Here is a 23,630-nt window from a genome sequence, read left to right as displayed (position 1 = left end):
CAGTAATAAATATATTTCTAACTGAATTATATATACATATAATTATTATTAATTTAGACTTATATACACTAGTGTTTCATGCTTATACAATTATTGGTGTAGGGTAAGAATATAAGATGATTTTGAACACAAGAAAAGAAAATATTATTAAAAAGCAAAGCCTTGAAAAACCATGAATTAGAAAAATGCATGGAGGAAAAGTAATATGGTTAAGATTAAACTTAGGAAAGTAAGAAGATACTCCAGTAAAAAATATAATAAATTTATAACTTAAAATATTGCAGCATTAAGAATTTATTTTACAAAATTTAATTTAACATTATATTATCGATTCTTAAAGCTGCAATATTTTAAGTTATAAATTTATATTGTTTTACTAGAATATCTTGTCTTTTTCTTTTCCAGTTTAAACAACTAGTCCTACTTTTCTAAGCTTAATCTTAACCATATTACTTTTCATGCTCGCATTTTTCTATGTAATATATATAAGCATGCAACGGTACACTAAGTCATAAAACGTGGAATACATGGAAGAAAAAGTATAGACAAAGTATAGACTCTGTGTGTGTGTGTGTGTGTGTGTGTGTGTGTGTGTGTGTGTGTGTGTGTGTGTGTGTGTGTGTGTGTGTGTGTGTGTAAACAGACTGACACGTGCACCATTGGATAGTGTAGGGGACAGAATGACTGGTTTGCAGCCGGCTGGGAAGTGAGTGTGTAGAGTTGGGTAAGAGAAGGGGGTGGGGCAGAGAAGCATGCTGCCGAAAGAGAGAGACAGAGAGAGAAAGAAAAGAAAAAATGTTGGCTTCCATCCAGCAAAAATCTTAGACAGAGAGGAATTGTTGAGAGATTTAACACGAACATGTATTAAATTTATATATGCAAACAAAACATAGAAAAGGCAGTAATAAACATTTGTAGAACAACAATGCAGTCTTTGAATATAGAGTATATACATTAATAGAAGTATTAGATAAATAAACACATACACAAAAAGTAAAAAATATAGATAAACACTCAAATTCTCATTCATAATGATTATATATATATATATATATATATATATAAGGCACATTGTATATGTGAGTTTGTTCCCTATGGATTCGGAAACGGCTGGGCCGATTTTTTTTTTTTTTTTTTTAATTTCACACAAATGTACTTAATGTGTCTGGGAGTGTTCTTAGCTAGGTTTTCACCGGAATGCCTCCGATAAGTATTGAAAATCGAAAATATCCGATTAAAGAAGGAAGTCTGATTTTGACCAAAGTTAACACCTTATACAGCCTAACATCACAATTGCATTTGAGAAGTTTTATCACCGCACAAGTAGAAATGCCCAGCATATAAAATTAACTGTAGGTTCTTTGATAAGACTGGAGCACATTCGAAATGCATGTTTCTGTTTAGAGCACAACTGAACCATGATACGTGATTGCTACATTTTAAACTTCAATTTAAGCCATTTTATATATTACATTTTTTTTTATAAGATCAACTGTAGGTTCTCTTCAGTGCAATGTAGTAAGTCACTGTAGAGAGACATGTGAAGCTTCTTCCTGATACACTGTGATGGGTCCCCAACTAGAACAGGCAACCAATCAATTTGATTGAACATTGAGCGATTTCCTAGATTACAATGAGAATGAAAGTATGGGAGAGTGGAACATTTGTTGATTCTCATTCATTCACAGGCAACGTCGGGTCTCTCTGCTAGTATATATATTATAAAAAATAATTTTTTGATCCACATATATTTTCTCATGACTTATTGGTGTGGCTAGATATGGCTACATATTCTTGGCCTTTTGGCCAAGATCAAAGTGTAGTATCTGTTCCGGCAGATACTGCAAGCTATGACTAGCTATGACTAGCAAAGACCAGATGTGGGGGCAACCCCACATGCCTGACCATTAACCAGCTCCCATTTCCCACCTCTCGGGAGCTGGTTCCCTTTTTCCCTTCCCCCTCCCTTCACTCCTCACATTAAAAATCGGCCTTGTGCCTTATTTGCTCGGTGGGGGAGCAAAAAAATACCATCTGTTCTTCAGATGCTGCACTTCCATTTCTTGTTCTCTTTCGGTGGAGGAGAAATCCTTCACGACTGAGACAATTTTTATTTTTGTACCTTTTCTCCACGTTAAAAAACGACCCTGGTGTCTAACTCTGCCCCGTGGGGAGGCATAGTAAATAGGTACATATCACTGGTTGCTGGAATTAAACATCAGACTTTAATTAGTTACACACACACAATCTACAAAGTGAATACCTAGGTCAGAAGTAAATCATAAATTAATATACGAAAGTATAGATTTATGCATGAACTTTAAGTATTTACTTCAACAGTGCTCAATATGTAGGTAGAGCTAGGTAGTAAGTTATAAAATATATATGGTGATTAAGCTACACAGAATATTCCATGTTCCATCCACGCTAGCCTGATGAATCCTAGTGTGGATGAAATGCGGAATATTCTGTGTAGCTTAATCGCCATATATATTTTATAACTTACTATATATATATATATATATATATATATATATATATATATATATATACACACACACACACCCAGAGAAAGAGAGAAAATGAACTAAGATATACGTTACAAGTTTATTATAATCAAATATTTCAACAAAGACTAAATTATGAAAAAGTTTTTTAACCCATGGATTTTCACAGAAATGCATCTTATTCACAAGATAAAAACGAATAAAATATTTACTAGTAAATACTTGAAAATTAGGAAAAATGGTACTTGATGCCCCTTTGCTAAACACTCAGCATTATAAGGTGAGGGTCAAGAGCAAGTGGAGTAATACTGGGAATGAAGTGTTGCCCTTCCCTACACCTTGTATACATGTACACACACAAATACGTTCACAGAATGTGTAAGAAGAATATACAGATCAAATTCTCTTCAGGATTGAATTTTGCTTTAACAAACTTTCAAAAGAAACAAATTATACAAAAACAGTTTTAAAAATCATCATAATTTATAGGAATTAATCTTAAGGGATCTATCCAATTCTGCTCCATAAGGGGCTCTAGGCGTTTACAAAAAGAACAAAGGCATCCACATTCTTGATAAAGGATTTAACCTTTAAAAGATCTCCATTTCCCATTCTGCCTACCACATTCACTCAGTTCTAGTGTTTTTTTTTTTTTGTTTTGTTTTTTTCGTTACCTAAATTGACTACCAATCACCATCCTATAACAATTAAGACCTTTGGAGCTATTTTCACATGAGAGAGGGCAAAATGTCATTCCGATAATGTGCTAGATTGTGTGTGTATGTGTGTGTGTCTCTCTCTACACACTCACACAAACACACATTCATTCATTCATTTATTTACGCACAAAGCAAGGAATGGATTGGTTGTAAGGAGGGCATCTGGAATTAGAAGTCAGGGTATTTAGGTAGGAATACAAAAGAGAGGAACCGTCATTCACGCACCGTATAATAAGAGGAACCGTCATTCACGCACCGTATAATAAGAGGAACCGTCATTCACGCACCGTATAATAAGAGGAACCGTCATTCACGCACCGTATAATAAGAGGAACCGTCATTCACGCACCGTATAATAAGAGGAACCGTCATTCACGCACCGTATAATAAGAGGAACCGTCATTCACGCACCGTATAATAAGAGGAACCGTCATTCACGCACCGTATAATATGAGGAACCGTCATTCACGCACCGTATAAGAGGAACCGTCATTCACACACCGTATAAGAGGAACCGTCATTCACACACCGTATAAGAGGAACCGTCATTCACACACCGTATAAGAGGAACCGTCATTCACACACCGTATAAGAGGAACCGTCATTCACGCACTGTATAAATAAATAACAATGTTATTAAAATAAAAGTCAATGTTGATTCTAATCCCATCTGATTAGCTGACCTCTCATTATTAGGATCATTTTACGTTTAATTTTAATACATTTCGGCTTCTTTGAGAATATTTTGCACCTTTCATAAAATTCCAGAATGAATTAGACCAATTTTTCATTGACTCTGATATACCCTGGGTCATAGCTGATTTGCATGCTTTGATTTGTTTTAAATTCAAACAGAATTTTTTCGAATGAACAGACAGGGAACCAAACAAAGATTTGATCTGAGTAGAAAACAAACTCCCCCCCTCACACACACACACACACACACACACACACCGACAAGAACGACCTTGTTCTTGACCCGAACACAGTAAAGAGGGATACATTTTGGGAAGGAACCCTGAAAGGGAAATAAGATTCAAGAAAGGCAGTCAGTCTTCAAAAGAAAAGAATAAAGTGGCGGTGGGTGTGAGGGTGGATCTACTCAACAATAAACTTCTTCAACCTCGACTTTTTCTTTCTTTTTTCTTCCCTTATTATTTTAACCTCTGAAGGATGCTTAACACTTAAAAGGTAACTTTAAGACGTACACATGACTACGTGAATATATGTTTATATACATAGCCACATGCGCATAAGCACACAGGCATAGATAGACATGACTGCAAATTTTGTTGTGGCATCGAAATTTCTTGCACTGTTCATTAAACTGTCAGTAAAATATACATTTTCTCAACTGAAAAATTAAAATATGTATGTAATGGTAGAAAGAGTTAAAAAATGAGGAACAAGACTGATGAAGGATGCTTTATTTTCAGGTCACACATCGTCACAATTTACTGAACAATTCCTCAACATAAAACTGAAAGATGAAGCAATAATTTTCTTTGACAATGATTTAAAGTATAAAATGCAATTTGTTCATTAAATGTTCATTAAACTGACACTAACAAGTAATGCCATTTTTTTTTTTTTTTTTTAGCTAAATCAAGAAAAGTTGGAGAAAGAGCAAATCTCACTTTCTAAACCCTCTCCCGCTAACACAACCATTAGTTTTATATCAGGGTATTCTGAGAGAAAGAAAGAAAGAAAGAGATGGAGAGAGAAAATTGCACAATTTTTTTAATTATATATATATATATATATATATATATATATATATATATAGAGAGAGAGAGAGAGAGAGAGAGAGAGAGAGAGAGAGATCTGGCCTTTAGGTTTGGATATTTTTGGTAACCATTGTAGATATGTTTAAGTAGTCCATAGAGTGAATGTGGTACTGTGGTGATTGTTGAAATGAAAGTGATGAAGAGAACAATACTTAGTCAGATGAGTCGTTAAGTGTAGGAGACATAGAGGAAAACCAAAAATCACTTCCCAATTTTGATGGCCTTGTACCTAATTTGCAAATAATTTTATTTGTGAATAATTCAAAGTGTAGGTAACTGTTCAGTCCCTTACCAGAGGAAGAGAAATTTAATCAGGTGTGGCCAATGCTAATATATAATCTTCACCCAGATAGTACCTTTCAGTAAGACTGGAGTTTTCCCTTCATTAAAAACTCACCTCTTTAATAACCTTATCCTTACACACACACACACACACACACACACACACACACACACACACACACTTATAGCAAGAAATATATGTGTATTTTTACACACACAAACATGTTCATACATAAATGTACAGAAACTTTTAAAATGCAGTATCTTGGCAAAAACTTAATTATTTCTTAAAAAAAACAAAAAAAAAAAAAAAAAAAAAAACAATTGCAACAAAAACTTACAAATCTTTAAACTATCAAAATGAAGCCATTGTTTCGTATGGCTCAGAAATTCTGAAATGCCTAGGATCTCTTTGCTATATTCGCTCATCTTTCTTTGATAATGTCTACAGATTTACAGCTTAAAAATCTGCAGGCGCATCTCAAACAACAGCGATGTTGAACTTTAACTGGTTTATTACTGAAAGGTAAAATGATTGTCCGAAATTCATATTAATGAATGCGAACAATCTCTGCAGATTTTTCATTTGAAAACACAAAGATGAACTGCACACCAACATTTTATTTAAAAATTCACTTATAAAAGATATGTTGTTTTTTATTACTTTTTTAATCCTACATATTTAAATGCATCGCCTAAATTCAGAATACATATATCATTTTTGGTGTCAAAACTTCTACTCACTGTAGCAACAGAATTGAAAGGCTTACATAGCAGTAAGGCATGGTTTTTATGCTCAGGGCCCCTTGCCTTTCAATCTATGCACCAGTAGTCAGTAGGCTGAGGCATGCACGAAAACATATACAAGACTCCATGAGAAAATAGTAGTAAAGAGTAGTAGTAGAAAATAGTATTAATGAGAGTAATAGTTGGAGGTAGTAGAGAAAGAAAGGGAGCGAAATAGGAGCTGAACATGTGCCCTACTAAAAGCTTCATTTGTTTATTTTTTATTTTTTTACCTTTTCATATACTAAAAAACATCACCTTAGAAATTAAAGCCAAACAAACAAGAGAAAATAACTGAATATCAGTTTAACGATCATCTGCACATCTAAACCGTATACAAGGCTGGATTTAAGATAATACACATGCTTATTACTGTGTATGTAGGCGTACATGAAAAATGTTTAAAAGTTCTAGAAAAAAAAATCAACCTCACCCTCTTTGCATCACAAGAGGGGTGATGGAGTGTATTCTTACAATAATCATAGTCTTTAGAGGTTTGGGGGTGACTCATTAAAGTAAGTTGTTTCTCCAAACCAATCTTCTTTAATATTGCTTTATTTTTTATGATGTTAGATGGAATTTATGTAAAAGAATTAATCACAGTAATCAAGATATAACGTAACTCAATAAGTCCTGGTCCTAATACAATAATAACCTTTAGATAAACTTGTACTTTATTCATCAGTACAGTTTTATTCAAATACTGATTTCAATGTTTCTCTAGTAAATTCGACGACTTTTTGGCTTCAAAATGTTTCAATGGCTGATATCATTTTTTTATTGAAGTCAAATCTCTTTTGCTGATGCATTTTTGTACCAGGCATAACTCCAAATATAGATTGCCTGCTCATGTCTGTTTTTTGTTGCATTGAGCGGCTTTCACATACTGATGTCCACTCAGCTAACTGCCAATTTCATTACAGAATGAAGTAGCGCATCCAGGTCTCATCCATTCGACTCACACAATCCTTTTTTATTGTGTTGAAATAATTGCAAACAATGTTTTGCATCATTCAAATATTGTTACTTTTGATTGACTGTAAGCTAACATGGAACTCACTTTGAACACATATTTCACATTGATATTTATGTGAAATGGTGAATACGTTGCCATCTAATTTCTTCAAACTCTGATATTTCAGGCAAGTTAAATTTACGATTATCAAAACGAGTTTGTGGATTTCATTGATATTTCCCAGAACAACTGCCGAATTTGGGCAGTTTGAGCATCAATTATATCTGTACGAATGCATTTAAAGTCTGCACACTATTTCTTGGCCATTGTTTTCCATGAATAACATCAAGCGATTGCTTTGCTTGAACAGAGTTTAAATCAAGTTGAATCCACAGCATTCACTTTCATGCTACGATCAGGAGAAGGTATCATTATGCCATATAACAACCAAAACTTGAACCATCGATTTTTATATACTCCAGTATCATTAAACTCGCGATCAAAAATTTCAGTTTTCATCCTACTATGAGAATCATTTTAGTTCTAACAAATGTTTATCTTACTAAGCCTAACCTAACCCTTTTGACCACATTAATCATAGTTTAAAATACGTTTTTGTTCAATAAGTTAATAATTAATCCTCTATCCCATTTATTATGTAATCAACTTTCAAGAATATATCAGTTTCCGCAAATCTTTTGACCCTTCCTTGGAAACTGATTTATTGTTGAAAATGAAAACTAGAGATTATTCAATTATTGATTTCATTATTTAATCAAGCATGTGTTTTGGACTTCCTCAGAGGAAACGAGGAGCTTTATCACAAATGATTTTTCAGAGCCTTACATGATATGTGGCTTTACCAATATTTATTAACATCAATCTAAAATATCTCCTACTAGGGATGTACTGATTAGCAATTGGCCGATTACCGATTAAGTGGTTGAGTAATCGGGTTCCAAATGCCAATTTATCATCAAATTTTGTTGTCATAATACTAATATTAATTGCATTTTATATTTTAAATCATTGTCAAAGAAAATTATTACTTCATCTTTCAGTTTTTATGTTGAGGAATTGTTCAGTAAACTGTGATGATGTGTGAATCAAAAATAAGGCATTCTTCATCACTCATACTCTCGTTCCTCGTTTTTGGACTCTTTCTACCATTACATATATATTTTAATTTTTCAGGTTAGAAAATGTATATTTTATTGAGATAAATTACGAATTAGATATCAGACATAAGTTTTACGTATTTAAATTACTTAACAAAATACTGACAACGACCTTCAACCATTATGGCAACCAGTTTCTACTTGATGTCAATCCCAAGAATAAGAATACAGCTGCCTGCAAGTTATGTCAAAACATCACATTAAAGGGTTGCAAATCAGCCAAACTTTTATCATGACTAATATGTTAAACTATTTAAGAAAGGTTTATTCAAAAGAAGCAAAGGTTGCAGATAAGAAAAGAAAGCACAATGAATATTCGGGGATAAATATTCTGGGACCAAGTGGCAGTAACTACGGCCTCCAGCAAAACACCAAACTATTCTATATAACATTTGACATTAGATTTAATAGGCTTATTGCAAAATATTGTTCAAATTACAGCATTCCATTAAAAAGTATTTCACTGCAAAATAATTTTTGATATATTTACAAAAGTAAAACAAAAATTCAATTGTCTCTTGCTGAAATTAGCAGCATTTCATGGACTACAGACATTTGGATAGCTACAACAGATAATGTTCCCTTTTTGAGTCTGACAGGTCATTGGCTTTGAATAATGCAGAACTGGGCTTAGAGTTGTTTAATTCCTTGGTACACAAACAAGAATAAGTGAAGAATTGCACAATGTTCTTCGTGAGTATAAAATCTTCAGTAAAGTTTTCTTAGTCTTGTAGGATTCAGAAGCAAATATGGTTACTATTGTCTTTTTATACTAGAAGTGATGGTTTAGAATAACTATCATACATTATAACTCAGGCTGTGAAGACAACCATTACATCTAGCAGAAATACAGTTTCTCACTTTAATTGCTTTCTATTAGCAATTATCACATCAACTGCAATACAGAATCAGCTTAATTTGGAAAAACAAACTCATTCAAGATGTGACTACATGGATTAAATTCAACATATTATATGCTGAAAATAAATTAAGAACAATGAAAGGCTCTTGTATGATGTTAAGAAGATTCCTAACATAACAACTTACCAAAAAATATACAGTTACTACAAATTTACTTTGAGGTTATTTCTTTAAAAAGTTGTCCAATCTAATTCTGACATTTCTGACTTTAGTAGAATCCTTACCACTGTTGAAAAATCCAATGAATCAATAGAAACAAGATTTTCATCCAATTTAAATGATAAAATATTGTGTGTGTCTACTTTTCTGGTGTATGTCCACTTGAAATGATTCAAATATTAATTTTAAAATATTGCCATAGAAAACATATTTAGAATTAGATTCTACATCTACTTTCTAATGATGATACTGAAGCAGAATCCGCATAATGAGGAGGGTCAAGAAGCACGAACGTGTGTAAATTACAACATGGAAATTTTGAAACCAATTGACTGACAAAAAAAGTAACCAGTAAAAATGTCAAAAAAGATGCTTTCATCACTTCTAGTATAAAAAGACAATAGGACAACAAAGTATAATTATTTCTAATTCAATTTTGGCCTTCATTTTCGAGGCATGAAAAGTGATTGATGGACAATTTTTAAAGTATCATCAAATAAAACTGAATTAAATGACAGTAAATATGAACATTCAGTATAATTTCATGCATAATGATTATTACACCTATTTTTTTAAAAACAATTCCAGCTGAAACTTACTTCATTATAAATCGATAAAAATGCTGATATGTTCAATTTTGGTGGCAGAAATAAAGTACCAAATGTCATAAACATACACTAATTTCAAAATCATATATCACAAAAACTATTTAAAAAATATAGATCTGGAATATTGCATGCCTGATCAATACATATTGTAGAATGCTATATCCAAGTGGCAGCTCTTTACACAATGTACTCCTCAAATAATATTCTCAAGAAAATATAATAATTTTATATAGTATTTTTCACTTTGTTTATCATGGCGTTTTAATTAAGTAACCGTTCATGTTCAACATCAATTTAATTTTAATAAAAGATAGAGCTGCATGTTAGAAAACAGAGCTTTTTTTATACAATTGGTATTTCTTTGCGATCCTGTTGAATTCTTGGCACTGATCACATTCGTCCATTTAAAGTGGTTCCCTCAATCCCTTTTCCAGTCAAACGCATACAGAGAAAAAAACTTCAGTTGCCCTTCTTCACTGCTTGTGGCAAAATCACTTGTTTTTTATTGTTTATCAAATTTTTAAGTGAAAGTACACACTAATTAAAACAACCACCTTCTCCTCAACACGTTAAGAAATGGGTTTCCAAAAAATTCGCTGCATAAGTACTGTTTTTTTTTTGTTTTTTTTTTTGTTTCAACACCTTTATTTTATTTTTGTATTGGCTTTGTTCAAATTAACGTTGTGATTGTTTACAAATGATTTATTTCCGGTTTGTGTGGAACGTTCTGCTTTACATTGGATGCTCAGAAAAAGTCTCTTCTGATTAATGTTTACCAGTTTTAAAATAAGCAAATGAACTTAGTTGTTTTCTAGAATAACAGAACATTTTTTAACAGGTAAACATTAATCAGAAAGGACTTTTTCATGGCATATATGTGAAGCAGAATGATTCGCACAAACCGGAAGTTTTTTATTAAAATATTTGTTCATTTTTTATACAAAAATATGGGATGTTATTATTTTTTTCAACTCCTTTTTTTTTATAAAAAATAGAACGCATCTTTAAGTAAAAAAGTTTTGGTAAATGTCACCTTTAACTACAATACAATGTTCTGGATGAGTATAAAATCTTCAAAGTTTTCTTAGTCTTGCAAGATTCAGTTACAAATATGGTTGCTAGTGTTAGTGAATGTGGTTTAAAATAACTATCATGCTTCATACATACATTGCAACTCTCAATAAATGACTCATTATTTTCCCAACAGGCTGTTAAGACAATCATTACAACTGACAGAAATATAGTCCCTCACTTTAATCACTCTCCATTAGCAATTAGCACATTAACTGAAATACAGGATCAGCTTAATTGGGAAAAACAAACTCATTCAAGATGTGGCCACATGGTGGAATTCAACATATTATATGCTAAAAAGAAATTTAGAACAACGAAAAGCTCTTGTAATGTATGCTGTTGATAACAAGATTCCTATCTTGTTCAAAAGATTGTCCAGTTACCGAGCCCATCTGAAGAAATCACAAAACAATCAAGTCACAGAACTCCAATCATATCTATGATAATACCTACAATTTTAACTTTGAGATTATTTCTTTCAAAAACTTCCCAATCAAATTCTGACATTCCTGACTTTAATAGAATCCTTACTACTGTTGAACAATTCAATGAATCAATAAAAACAAGATTTTCATTCGATCTAAATGATAAAAACTTGTGCTTCAACTTTCCGAGATCCAAGTTTCAAATTTAAATTTCAAAAGAATGGCATGGAAAACGCTATTAAGAATTAGATTCTAGATCTTTCTATTGATGATAATGAAGCAGAATCAGCAGGATACACTTCAAAAAAATCAAAGAAAAAAATCAAAGAAGTAAAACTATCTCTTCCAAGCCTGTTTGATGAATTAGCTCCAAGTAACAGATCAAAACTTAGAGCAGGTAAAAAGCTGAGTTAAACTTGGAGATTGCAAATACAACAGAAATACTAGAATCACAATCTAAATTCAAAAGGAGTAAATCCTTTATGCAAAGAACTTGACCATTATGTATCTTTACCACTACTCGCAAGAGGTGATCATATATTTCAGTGGTGGAAGAAGACACTACTGAGTAAACTAGTTTCAAAATATTTAAGCGCACCACCTTCATCTGTGGAGAGTGAGAGGCTCTTTAGTACAGGTGGTATGTGTATGAACCTACGAGGAACAGGCTGTGTCCTGAGAATGGAGATGAAATGGTTTAAATTTAATAGAAAAAAGAAAAATCGATTAATCGACAAATTGGTTGATTACTGATTAATTGGCAAAGTGGACGATTACTGATTATTCGGTATGTGCATATCTCCTACATCACGTGGGTAGGCTGAATAATCAGCTGTCTATTTTTCATAAGGAGTTATCGCTGAACCAAGGTTAATTCCACTGGTAATCATTCCAGATAATTACCTGTGCACTTTAATCCGAAAGTATAGAATACTGCCAAGGAATATGCAACCCAATTTTTTTCAAAGATTATTTTATCTATTAGCATCAAAGTAGATTATTTGCACTCATTTGTCACTTGAGTGGTAGTCATCTTTATTGAGCATCAGCTACCCCTTTCAGTGTTTTTATCAGGTAGAAATTTAAACTCATTCACATCACTTTGACAGGTAGGTCACACATCATAACATAAGACTTGATAATTTTTAGCTACTTCAGCCACAATATCAATCCACTCACATCTAAACTAGCAAAGACCATGTAAGGGTTAAAGGGTCATAGGAAAGTGTATGACTGAAACGTCTGATCAGTTTCCATACAATTCTGCAGTTTTCAAAGATAGCCGCATATTTGTAGATGCAAAACGTTTCAAACTTGGAACTTTGAGGTTTTCTAAAATTTCAATCATTAAAATTCTTCACAATTTCAATTACAGTTTCTCAGTCTCAGATTTTTAGCCATCTTCATCTTCTATCTAATTTCTTTTGAGAAATGTTAGCCGAGATTTCAAGCAATAAAAGAATGCAAGAATTTGATGGAAGACTTTTGATTATATATTCAGAAAGAAATCGTTTGCCAAAGGTATTATTAGTGAATTAAAATGAAAATATTCATTTACAACAGAACGAAAAGTAAAAAGAAATCATTAGGTAAGTGTAAACCTTTGCACAACCTTTTTTGGCGATGGTTTTACACCATCTATCTCACATTTTGAAACCGGCAATGAAATATTAGAATTATGGATTGAGAAGACTCCAAGGAAACTCATGATTCATCCGTTAAAAATGGCAAAACATCCATTTATTAGTTGGAAATTCCTAGGAATTCATTAGAATTTAAGTAAATGGCAAACTTTTCACCAGACTACATAATTTATTACTGTTTCATATTATAAAATAATATTAGTTGTTGTTGCATTATTTGCTTTAATAGTACTCAGTACACAAGTAGAGTCATAATTACTATAAAAGTATACTTATGGCAAGATTGTGTTTCATTCCCAAAAGAAAGCATTGGGAACGAAACACATTCTCACTTACTATAAATATATTTTATACTACTATTTTACATATAAATGTAAATATAAGAGCCCTAAAAGTATTGGTCGTCCACGTTTCCATTTGGATTTATTATTTTATTGTCAGTGTAAATATATATATATATATATATATATATATATATATATATATATGATGAACTCTTCGTCGATTTCGACCTATGAGCTTCTGCCACAACAAACAAGTGGCTTGAAAATCCACACAGATGATTTGTTTGTTTAAAGGCTTTGTGTAAAATCAACCACATTTTTTTGGTATTTCTGCTAACCTTTGTCTGTGCAGATGACTGCCAAAGGACAGAGTATGCTTCGCCACAGTGACCGAGTTTGCAATACACTAATCTACATTGCACTGTAGAGAAACTACTGTTAATTTTATAAAATATTTTTGTACATAACCACTTGAATTAAAGTTTAAAATGCAAAAGTCAAGTATCATGGTTCAATTGTGCTTTAAATAGAAATACTCATTTCGAATACACCCCTGCCATATCAAAAAACCTACTGTTGATTTTACATGCCGGGCCTTTCAGCTTGTGTATTAATGAAACTTTTCAAATGCACTTGTTGTGATGAGGTGTTAACTTTGGTTCCTGCTCACCTGTTCCTTCTTTCATCGGATTTTTCGATCATCGATACTTATTGAAAACATTTTCATACAAAATTGATCTAAAAACACCAGATATTTGTGTGAAATTTCATAAAAATTGGCTTAGCCATTTCGGAGTGCATACAGAATGAAGTCATACACACAGAGTCTCTAATATATATATATATATATATATATATATATATATATATATACGCACACACACACACACTGCATAATCATATTGACACACCGGTTCCCGTTAGGTAACTAAGGTTAAGCAACGTTTAGCCCGGTCAGTACTAAAATTAGTGACCATTTGGGAATTCCAGATGCTGTATGTGTTCTCTGCTTATCTTGGCATTGTTTCCAGTCCTCTTGGACTTCTCTCTTGCCACTGGACTCAAGCAGTACCAATTCAAGAGGTGTGGTTAGAGATTGTGCAACCCTTGCCTCATGGTTACATGCATAGCTACCTTTACAGGGAGTATCCATTTTCTTTCGAGATTGGACAGAGGCGATGATGACTACACACACACACTAGAAGATTATCTCAGGATGGTTAAAATTCACTGAACAGAATGAATTACTGGATTTCAAATTATTAATAGATTTTTAGAGTAAATGTTTTTTAAAAGAAAATCAATGTGTAGATAATATTACTCAAGTGAATTGAAAATAATTCTCTACTAAACTGATATATAAAAACAAAGAAGAAAAATAAAGCAGACGGGATTTAATCTTTGCTGAAGGATTGGGACTACTATAGGCTTGGGAGTTTAGTTCATTATTATTTAACCCGTAGTTGGACGGAGGGTAGGTGGATTCATACCTTTCCTAAAGGTATTAGTGAAAATGGTATAGTAACCCCAACAGAACTAAAATCCAGCAATGCTAAACCCAAGTTTGCACCTATAATTAATACACCACAGCATTTTCATGAGACATATTTATATTAATAGAAACAAATTTACATGATGGCGAAATAGCACATACTGGACAGACAAATGGTTGGTTAAAACCAGATGTCCTCGTCAGGCGACTTAATAAATGGTTGCTTTCCACATTCAAAGATTGGTTTCTTTTGTGGAAAGCAACCATTTATTAAGTCGTTTGATGAGGACTTCTGGTTTTAACCAACCATTTGTCTGAAACATTAGCATGTCCAGTGTCACAACCATGTAAGGTCCTGGATATGACCTTAAACTATATCCAGTGGTGAGGCCCCAGCTTGCGGGCTTTGGGGAGTGTGGAGCCACCCTTTAATTGCCATTGCTCCCAGGTCCACTCTGACCCGAGGTGGTAGTATCTGTTAGGGTCCAAACTATGGGTTAAATAGAAACTGACTTGAAAACAACAAATATATTCTATTAAAAAAAATCTTTCAAAATCTTTGGATTTGGCGTTAAATAACCTGAAAAGGGTTGATATGCCGTAAAACAAAACCAACCAACCAACCAACAACCATGTAAATTTGCTTATATTAATAAAAATATATCTTGCTCTTCTTTTCTTGAACACTCTTAATAATCTCTTTAAATTCATTAGTTATCACTCTTGAATACCTTTAACCTGGTATGTGTGTGTGTGTATATATGTATATATATATATAAAATGTATATAGAAAACTTAAATGCCTACCAGACAGAACTTTAGTTCCTACTAGACACTATCCTCGAGTGTCTAAGGCCTCTCTATACAGGGATTTGTCAGGACAACCTGGTATGAGGATACTTTTCCCTACAAGTAAACTGATTAAATATTCAAAATCACATAGTGTTCACAGTCCAAATAAGATCTATGTATAGCTAACCTACACTGGCTTTTACAAGGAATGGTGCATCTTCTCCAAGTGATGTTACCTTAAATTACAGCACGAAACTGGATACTCCACCAGATTAGATGAATTCTTGTCCTGGAAACATAAAGAGATCACAGGAAAGATATGCTATAACATATTTAAATTGGGGAGAGGTAAATTATGTTTTGAACTTTTTTACTAATTCAATGTTTGAGATATAAAGAAGAACTTTAACGGAATATTTGAATATCTATTTGTCTTGTATAAAAATCAAGTGTGATCCCCAGGAAAGGGGCCCCTTGATTTCTGAGAACTTCGACTGAACTAAAATGAAACAAAAAATAAATATTATTGCATGAGCTATATATATATATATATATATATATGGTACTTTTGCCGTATTTGACCTGGAGTCTCGGAATTTGCCGTCAATCATGGCGTTGTTCAAATGTTGAAACGCTAAATTGCCATTTTTTTAATTTTTTTTTTTTTTAAATATAATTCTTTTAGTATTTTTGGGTGATGGTGGGGGATATTTTTTCTGTTTATTTATTTTTTACTTCAATGGCTGAGCGTTTGATCTGCCAATGGATAAGCACTATTGAAATGGAAGCAGATGACTTTCGGATTGAAAGAAATTGAACGAAAAAAATAAATAATGGCAGGAACAGGAATGAATGTATGCTATTTCGAAAAAGAAATGAAAACACCGGAGCAGACAATCTCATACTGTCAGCAGAAAAACTGATATCAAAACAAATGAGGTGCAAGACTTGTATGCATAAATGTGTAATGAAACGGAGATTGTGTATTAAGGATGGTTTCTCGTGGAGATGCACAAATATGCAGTCCTTGTGTATAGGATCGTTTTTTGCCCACTCCAACTTGGAGATTCCCACAATCATAAAAATCATTCATTTGTAGGCATACGAAATGGTTACCCGAAAGAACATGTAAAGAGAATGCAATATTGTTTCAGAGCACACATATACAGACTGGAAGAACTTTCTCAGAGAAATTTGCCAGTAGTATTCCCTTAGGAATTCCTGGCAGATCGGAGGCCCAGGGCACAGGGTCAAAATAATGTGTCTCCCTTCAACCGAAGGAAACAATGTTGGAAAAATCCTCAAACCGCTCTAGGTCTTCGGCAGCTATGACACCACCAACAAGAAAGGTTTCTTGGTGACCGTACCAAACCGAAACGCCAAAATTCTACTCCATCTTTACCATCAATGGCCATTCAACAGTCGACCAAAGTAAAGATTCCTATGGAAATATCCTCACCTCAAGAAAGTTCTTCCACCGGAAATGAACAGCCGTGAAAAAAATAAAATTTGTTTTTCCTGTACTTTCAGCTAACAATTTACGATTTTTGTAAAAATCTTTTTCAGCTTTTTTTAAAAACTTCTATTGACCAAAAAAAAAAAAAAATTTTACTGAAAAAAATAAACTATACTTACATCTAACAATTTACGGTTAAAAATAAAACATTCATTTTTCTTGAAGAAAGAAAAATAAAAAACTTGATAAATAATTTGAAAAAAGAAAAAAAAAAAATTTCTATTCAGTCACTTTGTGGTAGGTTTTTGTTATTTTTTTATTTAGTGTATTTCTATTTTTTTCCGGATTGTTTGTTTTGAAATTTAGTCTGCGGCTGTTACTACACTCGGCTTAATCAGATGATTGCCGATCATGCCCGATCCATGATTGACGGGAAATCCTGAGAATCCGGGTCAAATTCTGCAAGGGTATTATATATATATATATATATATATATATATATATATATAATATAAAGCTGAACGTCTGTGTGTGTGTCTGGTCACGAATAGACTCCTATATGGTTGACTATTATAGAAAACTGATCACATATAATGATAGAAGATCTATCGAGACACAGGAATGGATGTTTGATCTGGCATAATGATGATTCATTAAAATTGTGAGGTCTGCGTACGCGCCTGATCCACAAAGTATGGAAATAAAAAATAAAAAAAAAACGTTTACAAGTGTTTTTGATATAGATGTACATAATAATACTTTGATAAGTATGTTTTAACTTAAATAGGGATGGTATAATAAAATTGTGGGGTCTGCATTCACGCCTGGCCTGCATAGAATGGAAATAGGCACAAACTTTAATAAAGACTTTTCATATCGATCTGCGTAAGTATACTTTGATAATTATGTTTCAGTTTGAAGAACTATGGTATAATAAAATTATGGGGTGTTCGTTCGAACCTGACCTCCATAGAATGGAAATATGTCACAAAGTTTAACAAGGTTTTTTAATAATAGATCCACAGAATATTGTGATAAGTGTTTCAGTGTGAACAGGTATGGTATAATAAATTATGTGGTTTATCTATTTTATTTTTACTTTCCTCATATTTTGCTTTGGTTTTGATACCCCCAAATTCGAAGTTATCTCTTTACAACCCTTCCTTTTCATAACCTATCATACTTTCATAAATCAGAGTCCATTTTCTGTCGGCTTTTTTTGAACCCAGTCAACGACGGGTACTTTTGCTAGTATATATATATATATATATATATATATATATATAAGTGATGAGATAATTCCAAAATTTTTCACGATTCCAATACAATTATAGATGTTGTTTTAAACTCCTGATTCCAATACAAATACCAATTCTTTAAAAAAAATTCTAAATTAAAGATTTGATTTTAAAAAATGTTTAAATGATGGTCGTACATTTCCGTGTAATGTGTGCATATACTTTGCAAAACGTAAAAATACACTTGAAAGAGTAGATTTTTCTAAATTATTTTCTAAAATGTTTTCCTTGTAATCGATTGAAAATTGCGAGATTTGTTTTTCTTTTTAAAACAAAGCTAAATTGCATTTGTTCATCATTAGTGCTATTTGAAATTTTTCATAAACAATTAAAAAGAATAAACCATTGATAAGTAAAATAAGAAAAGTGTAGGACAAAATAGTTAACAAAGCCTGTTCGCATATCAAGAAGGAGTTTCTACATAGTAATATTACTATTTAGAAAACCATTCTTAATATGGAGAAGTGGGGTGGCTGTCAACTGTTCTCTGCTTTTCCTCTTTGAAAGAATGTTCATATAATACAAAGATTTGATTGGTTATTAGACTGATTTGCTTTACTATACAGAAAAAAAAAACGACACCACCACCAAATCAGTTTCATATAGAAATTTATTGTAAAATGACCATCAGTTCCAGCCGATTTTACCTGTTTAGAAACATTCACAATTTTTATTTTTTTTACCATAAATTTTATCTAATTGCTCAAAACTCGAAAACCAAACAAAATACTGGTAGAACACTACATTTTTCGCACGATGACATAGGATTGTCAAGAACCGATTCGTTCTTGTAGTCGAAGATGTGTAGTTGACATTGAGAGCAAAGGCTCATTTACTAAATATTGATTGTACATGTATTTTTATTGTTTTTTGGCTGTTTACATGATTTTTCTCAATTTTGTCCCTTACTTTTGGACGTTCCTATTTTGAAAATAGTTGTTATAATTCTTTTTCTATCCTTTGCAAATGATTCAAATTTTAGTATGTGATTATGGATGATAACGACTACCCGTTATCAAAATTTCAGCTTTCCACAGCTGTTATTTCTAACAAATATTAGGTTTTAAAAGTTTGTCCCTTAAAGTGTGTGTGTGTGTGTGTGTGTGTGTGTGTGTGCGCGCGCGTGTGTGTGTATATATATATATATATACAGAGAGAGAGAGAGAGAATGGTTTATAGATTGTATAGGAACAACTTTGATGTAACCGATAAACGTGAACTTTTAGCAAGGAGTCATTAGACATTTTCTTTTTATTTAAATGAAAAAAAAGAAAAAAAAGCAAATATTCCTGTGTTTCCATCCGTTAAATTCTTTTTCAAAGCCTGCTTCACGTAAAGAAAAAAAAAGTACTTCACCTGGATCCGAGCCTGAGTCAATAAAGAAACTTACACAAATCAAACACACAAAAAAGTGTTAAAAAGTCTTTTGAAGATAAAACCCAGTCAGTGGTACTTGGGAATCCTCAGAGTGAAACGTAACTAAAATTAAAAGTGTCTTATGTGCTAATATTTTCATTGTTAGTTTTGTTCAGAGATGCAAAAATTATCTAACTCAGCAGGCAAATATTGCTTGGAAGATACGAACCCAGACAAAGAAAAAAAATAATATATTTGAATTGTGTGTATTTAGACAGCATTTCTTTATTCAGGCAGACAGTGTTAAGGCACTAAAAATTCTTCTGTCAAACTTTATTTTTCGTTTTCCCTAATTTTTCTTTTTTATTTTGGTTTCATAATCAACGTTATTTTCTCTAACGTTTTATTGTTTTTACTGTTCCCTGAGATGATTTGTGAACAAATCGAAAGTACCCACAATACGTTATTAATATTTTAGATAAAACAAACTATCAGAAAAACCGAAAAGATCAAGACGGGTATAGTGAAACAAAAAAGAATTCTACTACATAATAAAAGCTTATATTGAATAACTGTTGCTATATCTCAAGAAGATTACATACCATTTTTTTTTTATAATTAAATAAGTTATCAATTCTCAGGACATTAAATATTGTAGATAGGCTTAAGCTCAATGATTAACACTTTATATCAAACAGAGCTTATGTCCATAGCTCTTGAACCCCTGGAGGGACATAGGCCATTTACGACTTTGTAGATGCTTTTATAGCAAGGAGTTCTTTTTACGGGGGGGGGGGGGGTGCTGGCCCCACGCCCAACCTTCTCAGAAGGTACATACAGCGCCTAGCCTTCCCAAATGGTCACCCATCTGGTACTGGCCAGGCTCAATGTTGCTTAACTTCGGTGATCTGGCAAGAACCGTGATTGTGCCGTATATAGAGCTTATGTACATGTACAAAGTATTGCTGAGTGTTGATTTTTCAAGTATAATTAGAACATATTGTCATTAATTTTGTATTACGGTATATACTTATAAGTCAATGTGCATTCTATGACCAAAAATTGTGTCATTTTACGTATTACCTGCGTATAAGCCGACTGTAGATTCTAGATAAGTTATATGGTCTGCCTTATGGCTCTTTCTTGCACAGATAATTTCCTTTTTAGTGCTTTTTTTTTTTGAAAGACATAAATTGTCAGCATCTCAATACATGAATACATGCATTGATGCAAGTGTGGTCTATTCGATTTTCATATATAGAACACACCTGCTGCACACTTACACTAACGAACGCACATGTTGCTAATCAAACATTCTGATCAATGACATCATGCTATAGATTCCAGGCACAGTTACTGTTTTTAGACGTAATTTATATCACGTACCATAACATAAAACATATACATTGCACGAGCCATAATATACTGTAATAATGTGAACACATGCATTAAGTGCCATTAAATGGTTTCATTAAATAGTTGTCATTAAATTGTTAAACTTGTTGAACTTAGGGAAGAACGACATATCGTAACACTACATTTTCTAACCTACTAAAAAAACATATCATCACCAAATACATCATATCAAACTTAGGCCTATAGCCACGTCTAGAGATTGAACATTGCAAGAGCTATTCCAATTATTATTAAGCCTCCCACTGAAAAACTGCATTTGTTTACATGCTGGACAACACACTACAGTGGGGTTCAGAAGGAGTGTGATTAATTACTAGGATTATCTGTACATACCGAGTGCACAAACAAAATGGTGTTTTCTATGTTATCATCAAGCGCCAAGTCGCTCTTAAACAACATTTCCAAAAACGTTACCTATGTATAAGTCGACCCCAAAAATAATCTTAAAATCGTCTCCCAGAAATTTAACTTATACACAAGTATATACAGTATACTAAATTGATATAAATTCATACACTTAGAATATATTAGGTATACATCTCTTGTTTCAGTACTTAGTTTAATAGTGCTCAATACATGAATAGAGCATAAGACTACTATTAAAATGTACTCATGGCAAGCTTGTGTTTTATTCCAACAAAGAAATTCCTTTGATGGAACGAAAGATTTATGTGTAGCTCATTTGCCATAAGTATATTTTTATACTACTATACCAAATTATACACATTTTTGGAAGCTTGCTTCTAACACCCATCACTGTACATATAAATTCTTCAGATGTTCCCCATATCATGTATTTTGAAAAAGACTATGAGGTAAGATATTGATTAACACATGCATGTTGATATTGGTTAATGTTATTTTTAGTTTGTCTTTTTCAGATTCTTTCGTCTATTCAGATATATTTTTTTTAAAGATGGCAACTGTATGTTTTTTTTAAAGATGGCAACTGTATGTTTACATTTCATGCTTTCCAAAGACAATTCAAGTCTAAACACACACACTAAGGATTGTTTATGGTAATAAAAAAGAACATTGGAACTAGCATGTCCCTTATCATGGCATCGATTGATGGATCCAGTTAGAAAGATGTTTGCTGTCTTTCAATTGATCAAACTATTTTACGTACGATTAATGAGACAAAAAAAAAAATAAATTTTTAAGTGTTTCTCAGTCAGAGGGTAGAAAAGCTATTTTAACATAAAATAGTATTTTCTGGGGATTTCTTTGCCACCATCAAAGGTCTTGATTTAATAATATTTGATTACTATATCAATTAAACACCAAGTCCCGTTTCTTTTTGGTGGGGAGGGGATCTAAGTTGCAATGTAAATTTGACATAAACTGATCCTTTATGCATGATATTAGAAAAAGGTATTTGTAAACGTGATGATTGTGGTTAAAAAAAAAACAAGTTTGGAGACGATTTGATGTTAAACTTCTGAATAAATCTTAAAGGTTGTTGGTGTTAAATTTGGAAATTTGATATTAAAACAATGATTAGAAAAGCCTTATTCAAAAAAATTGGATGAGAAAAATTGCGCGCACATACAAGTAAAACGAAAATTGATAACTTTTTTCTAAAGTAAAACTCGTTTATTTTTATGCTGTTGTTGTGGCTTTAGTAATTCTCAGCTCCCACAGAATTATATACATCACAGACATCTTTGTTGTTCAGTCTCGAAAGACAATAGATAACCCTGTGAGGGTAGCTGTGTTTTTAATTGTGAGGCAAGGGTTGTGCAATCTCAACCACACAACTCCTAAATTGGCACTGCTGGAATCTAGTGGCAAGGAGTAATTCAAAACGACTGCAAACAATGCCAAGAGAAGTGGAGAGCACATACAACACCTGGAATTCCCAAATGGTCATCTATTTTAGTACTGACCAGACTCAACATTGCTTAATTTCGATGATCTAATATGTGTGTGTGTGTATGTGTGTGTGTGTGCGCGTGCATTGGACTGTTCTCATCTTGAGTGTTATTTTACACATTATTTCGGTGGATATAACTTCCAACCTTCTTCAAATATATCTTTTTGAAATCGGGAATCTTTTTCGAACTCGATCTCTGCATAGAATTTTGAACAGAACCCTTTATTTAATCTATGGAGGTAGCATGCTCTCGTCCTGTCAGCCATAATTGGGTAGTAGTCTTAAGTAAATTGCAATTGTATTTTTGAATGTCCCCCATACTGAGGATTGGACCTTCAACCTCCATAAAAGTGTAACTTACAACTAAATTTCACCAAGTACTTTATCCTCTGTGTCACGTGTCCTTGCATTTTTTGTTTTTTAGAACTTTGTTTATCTGCTATTAACACGTCTGCAAATGCAGGAAACATCAGCAACAGCATAGCATAAATCTTGTTTCTTGTACAAGAGATAAATTTGAAGCCACTGGTTTATATCAATGCGATTGAATTTGAATATCTATGACTCTGAGGTGGAGGATACTTGTTCTGACATTTGTAAACAGTAAAAAAAAAAT

The 23,630-nt window shown here is 32.7% G+C and overlaps 1 protein-coding gene and 1 pseudogene across 28 annotated transcripts in view; one reads left to right on the top strand and one right to left on the bottom strand.

Annotated features, from left to right (window-relative positions):
• LOC145292164 (uncharacterized) overlaps window positions 1–23,630 on the bottom strand; it is an 801,350-nt gene that overhangs the window by 160,540 nt on the left and 617,180 nt on the right. The window lies entirely within an intron of this gene.
• Window positions 1,787–1,951, top strand: LOC145292565 (U2 spliceosomal RNA; annotated as a pseudogene).

This window comes from Euprymna scolopes, chromosome 13 (assembly GCF_053919585.1).
Source record: "Euprymna scolopes isolate OS-2025 chromosome 13, ASM5391958v1, whole genome shotgun sequence".
NCBI classification, from domain to species: domain Eukaryota; kingdom Metazoa; phylum Mollusca; class Cephalopoda; order Sepiida; family Sepiolidae; genus Euprymna; species Euprymna scolopes.
This window is presented reverse-complemented; position numbering and strand designations above follow the sequence as displayed.